Below are 6,071 nucleotides of genomic sequence, written 5' to 3'. Positions count from 1 at the left end.
TATTATTATTATTATTATTATTATTATTATTATTATTATTATTATTATTATTTTAAAAAGGAGCCATCTTCTTTTTTGAGTAGAGTGGTGTGAGTAGAGTAGAGCGGAGCTTAGTTCGTCCCAGGAGCACCTAAAAGAAGGACTAACCCCCACTTCTCTCTCCTCCATGGTGCCACTTCTGACCTTTTTGAATGCCTGCGTGGAAAAATGGCAGTAGTGGCAGCTCTTTGACACTTCCCCTCAAAGGGGTACCAAGAAAAATTGGACTTCAGAGGATATGAATAAGATATTTGTATATGTTTGTAAACTTTCTGGGTTACAATCAGGCAAAGTATAATCTCTGCTAATAAAGTCACCATTTTCTTTGCTTTGCCTTTTCATCTTTTTTGATACTTGCACATTTTCTTAGCCCCATCCTGGTCACTCCACACATACATACAGCTATGATTTACCACAGTTCCTTCCTCATCTATCCAACCTTTAGGGCGGGCACAAACAGTTATGCATGCGGGAATTTTGTGAGTTCTTTGGCATCATTTTCTTTTGCTTTATCTTTTACATTCTTTGTTACATGCCACTATGTTTTACCCTTGAGTTATTCAAATATCATATCAAAATCCAAAATTTGGCTTCCAAAGCCACCCTCAACTTATACATGAGGTCAACTTATGGTCGAATATACATGGTAGCTTTAAGCAACATATTATCTCATCCTGATCAGGTATGTGCTACACTAAACAGCAACAGCATATGAACCACAATTCCCAAGAAGACCACCCATAGTTCACATGCTACAAAAATTCTGGCCCACGACCACATCCTGGCAATGAAAATGGCTTATCTCCATTTGTCTTATAAAAGAAGCCTGGATCCAAGAACCAACGAAGACGTTCCACCCCCTCACTAGTGGTGACAATGTTCTTATTTCTCCATTGACATCTACACATCACTTCTCCCTGAATAGGACAGGAGTGTCACAATCTCCCTGTGAAGCCTCTATCCATCTGTCTGTCTATTCATCCATAACTGTGTTGTCTGGATGTGCAATTTTTGTAGTGCAAATACACTCCCTACAATATGTCCTAAAATAGTTTTCACTCTGTTCTCCACACAGTTGATGAGTGAAGTCATTGCATGCTATTCTTCTTCTTTTCTGCACCGCATACATAATCTTCTGTCACTCATTTTCAGTTGCTCATTTTTGTTTAATTATCATCACCTGAAATGGCTCATCTCATTTGTCTCCCATGTACTCTATAGTTATCATTTGACATTGTGGGTCCCCCCTCCCAACATCAGAATTAGACAGTCATTTTCTTTCCCAATTATGGGTGATAAGTGATGGCAATCAACTAGCAACTGAACTACTTATGCCAGCCTATCCGGTAACTTTTGGCACCTGATGTTGAACACAGCAATTATTACTGCTAATGCAAGCACTGCACATATGTTCACCTATTCCTTCTCCTTAGCCACAGATCCTCCTTAGATAGTGGAAATGAGACCATTGAAGGTAAGAATGATGTCCTCTAGTAAGTAGTCACACAATACACGCTAAAGGAGAAATCCAGTGCCAGACTTTGGACAAAGCTGATAGTCCTACAGAGCTGGAAAAGCTCTGAACTCCAGAAAGGACAGTTGGTTTTGTTTTGTTTTTACTGATTTAGCTATAGAAGAGAAAATGCCATTTAACAAATGAGACACAAGCTGGTTGATAGTTCACCGAGATCTGTAAGGGATTATGAAAGCTGTTACTCAGAAGTCACTTTTTCTTCTCTTTCTGTTTTCCCTCTTTTCCTCCCACCTTTGTTTTCTTTATGTTTATCTTTAATTTATTTGCTTGTGTGTGTGTGTGGCTGAACTTTGTACCACAGAGTAGTAGAAACATCAGGGGAGTATCTGGAATATTGACTGGTGTTATTTCATTTTATTTTTTAAAAAATTTAAATTGGAAAAAGAGAGAGTTATCTGAAAAGATGTCCAGAACACACTGATGACTACATTAATAATATAGAGCATTAATTTTATATACACCTTGCAAACATTTTGAGCACAAAGGCTGACTGAAGGGTAGGCCATTGCATCTTGATCTAAATTTGAAGCTGTGAAATGTGTCTCATTAACTGATCAATTTGGAGCATATCTTCTGTGTTTGAAATTCCACAATGGACTGAGTCTCAATCAGTGAGGCACCATCACATTTTCAGTGATAAGTGGGAGTTGGGTAATATCTTTATGTTGTTGTTGTTGTTGTTGTTGTTATTATTGTTGTTGTTGTTGTTGTGTGTGTGTGTCTTGAAGTAATTTCCAACATATGGCAACCCTAAGTTGAACCTATCATGAGGTTTTCTGGGGCAGTGTGTGTGAATACCCAAGATGACCCAACGGGTTTCCATGGGTGAACAAAGATTTAAACCCTGGTCTACATAGATATTGACCAAGCTCAAACCATTACATCACACTGGCTTTATAGGACTATGAAAATATTATAACATAAGTTTTTGAGACCTCCAAAATGCTTTTTCAGGCTGGGCATAACTTCAGATGGGAAAGAAACAGAGAAGTCCAAAAATAATCCTGGCTAATTAATTTACAGATTAGATTGATACAATACTATAGGCCTAAGTCTACAAGTCCTGAGTTGGAATCTTGAAGGTCTCCATTCAGAGGGTTGCTATAAAGCATAGCCAACTTCATGGTAACAACACAACAATGCTGATAAAGCTACAGGATCTTTAGTTAGACTGGGGCCTCAAGGGATTAAATTTGAAGTATGGTAGTATCAGGATTCACCTCGAGGGATGTTTTCATGCCAGTCACTTGGTGAACTATCAATTGTCCTTAGTCAAAACATAGGTCTTCAGGAACATCTTGGCAAAGAAATAGAAAGGACATACAAGACCATCATATAAATAAGGCAAACAGCCAATAAATATGATATTTACAACAGTTGTAAAAAACAGAGAAATGGAAATATAGAGAGAGTTAAATAAAATACCATACCCTTAGTATGAAAAATTGCATGCACTGTTGCCAAAGGTGATAATACAGATATGGCAAGAAAATACTCAAATCTATCTGATGAAGAATCCCTACTGAGCAACATGGTAAATCCTGTACTGTATAAGCAAAGCTGTAGATTATATTTAATTGGCAAAAACAGTCGGTTAAAACAAAATTAGTGGTCATTACCTGATGTCATAAAAACATAGCAACCTCAAGAAATCCTCTTTCAGCAGGCTGTATCTATGAGAAATTATCCCACCTACTTGGTATTTGTGAAATCTATTGAGCCAAAGTGATACTGGCTCACAAGAACTGAAACAGCAACAAGATTAATTTAATGAATTAATTTTATTCCACCTTTCTCCAAGAAAGGCAGCCAAGGCTGCTCACAAGATAAAAAACACTTTAAAACCTTTACAACAAAATTTTCAAAATGATTAAAATAATGTCCCTGGCTTCAGTCCAAAGTTCTTCTGGCTCCCAGTCAATTAGGCTTAATAGTGCAAATCTATTTTTCACTTTATCTTTAAAGTCTACAGGGATGTTCTTCCAGTTATATTACAGCACCATGCTTGGTTTAATTTTTTTAGTGTTATTTTAAATATTGATAATAGTAGTTTCTGGTCTGGGCCATAACCTGCTCCTGGTCTTGTTTTTTTCAGAGAGTTATGGATCTTCCCCATCTTCTACTTCTGATTATGTAGTCTATTTGATTTCTACATTGGCCATCAGGTGATGTACATCTACACAGTCACTTCTTTGGGTGCTGGAAGAATGTGTTTGAGAAGCCAGGATGGTTGACTAAGGAACTTTCAACTGAGCTAAGTTTGAAACGGAACATGTATAAGAAATGGAAAAATGGGGAAATCACCAAAGAGGAATTCAAACAGATAGCAAGCACATGTAGGGGTAAAGTCAGAAAAGCTAAAGCGCAGAATGAACTCAGGCTTGCTAGAGAGGTCAAGAACAATGAAAAGGGCTTTTTTGGATATGTCCGCAGCAAAAGGAAAAAGAAGGAAACGGTAGGGTCACTGCATGGAGAAGATGGCAAAATGCTAACAGGGGACAGAGAAAAGGCAGAATTACTCAACACCTTCTTTGCCTCAGTCTTCTCAGAAAAGGCAAAGGGTGCTCCACCTGAGAATAATGGAACAGAGGACAGAATAGGGGAAATTCAGCACAGAATAAGTAAAGAGATAGGACAGGAATATCTGGTTAATCTAAATGAATATAAATCTCCAGGACCAGATGATATACATCCAAGGGTATTAAAAGAGCTGGCAAATGTAATATCGGAGCCATTGGCAATAATCTTTGAAAACTCCTGGGGAACAGGAGAGATCCCAGCAGACTGGAGGAGGGCAAACATTGTCCCCATCTTCAAAAAAGGGGGAAAAAAGAGGATCCCAACAATTATCGTCCAGTTAGTCTTACCTCAATACCAGGAAAGATTCTGGAGCAGATCATTAAACAGAGAGCCTGTGAGTATCTAGAAGGCAATTCCATAATCAGAAATTACATGGATTTGTAATTGGTTGACTGGCCAAACCCAAAGGGTGTTCAACAATGGCTCCTTTTCATCCTGGAGAGAAGTGACGAGTGAGGTCCCACAGGGGTGTGTCCTGGGCCCAGTGCTATTCAACATCTTTATCAATGACTTAGATGACAGAATTAGGGGCATACTTATTAAATTTGCAGATGAGACCAAGTTAGGAGGTGTAGCAACCACCCCAGAGGACAGGATCAAAATTCAAAATAACCTGCATAGACTAGAAAGCTGGGCCAAAGCTAACAAAATGAACTTCAACACAGAGAAATTTAAGGTACTGCACTTAGGGTGGAAAAATGAAATGCACAGATATAGGATGGGGGATACCTGGCTGAATGTCAAAGGGGTCTAGGAGTCCAAGTAGACCACAAGTTGAACATGAATCAACAGTGTGATGCGGCAGCTAAAAAGGCCAATGCAATTTTCGGCTGCATCAATAAAAGTACAGTGGACTCTTGTTATATGCTGGGGTTTGGTTCCAAGATCCCCGATGGATAACAAAATCTGTGGATGCTCACCTCTCATAAAATAGACATAGCAAAATGGTGTCCCTTATAAAAATGGAAAATCAAGATTTCATATTTGAAATCTATACTTTTTAAAAACATTTTCAAACCGTGGATGCTTCAATCTGTGTATAAAAAATCCATGTATAAGAAGGGCCAACTGTATAGTGTCTAGATCAAAGGAAGTAATAGTGCCACTCTATTCTGCTCTGGTCAGGCCCCACCTGGAATATTGTGTCCAGTTCAGGGCACCACAATTCAAAAAGGACATTGAGAAACTGGAGCGTGTCCAAAGGAGGGCAACTAAAATGGTGAAGGGTCTGGAAACCATGCCCTATGAGGATAAACTTAGGGAGCTGGGGATGTTTAGCCTGGAGAAGAGAAGCTTAAGAGGTGATATAATATGATAGCCGTGTTTAAATATTTGAAGGGATGTCATATTGAGGAGAGAGCAAGCTTGTTTTCTGCTGCTCCAGAGAACAGAAACCCAAAGCAATGGATGCAAGCTCCAAGAAAAGAGATTCCACCTCAACACTAGGAGGAACTTCCTGACAGTAAAGACTGTTAGACAGTGGAGCACACTCCCTTGGAGTGTAGTGGAGTCTCCTTCCTTAGACGTCTTTAAACAGAGGCTGGATGGCCATCTGTTGGAGATGCTTTGACTGAGATTTCCTGCATGGCAGGGGGTTGAACTGGATGGCTCTTGTGGTCTCTTCCAGCTCTACAGTTCTATGATTCTATGAACAAATTGTTTGCCTTTCAAAATTCAATCAGTCACTGCTTCATTTCTTGCCCTCAATTTCTTATTAGAATTCAAACAAGAGAAAGCAAAATATGTCAGGTTCTAATAACAGTTACAGAACAATTCCCCAATAGTGTTCCAGAAAATTTCCAGTGTTGTTCCAGGGAATCATAGACTCAGAGAATTCTAAGGCACCTTGGAGATCATGTAGCCCAACCTGATGCTCAATGAAAATTAAATAGGGTTTTGTTTTTGTTTTTGTTTTGTT

The sequence above is a fragment of the Sceloporus undulatus genome, chromosome 1, assembly GCF_019175285.1.
Source record: "Sceloporus undulatus isolate JIND9_A2432 ecotype Alabama chromosome 1, SceUnd_v1.1, whole genome shotgun sequence".
NCBI lineage: Eukaryota > Metazoa > Chordata > Lepidosauria > Squamata > Phrynosomatidae > Sceloporus > Sceloporus undulatus.
This window is presented reverse-complemented; position numbering follows the sequence as displayed.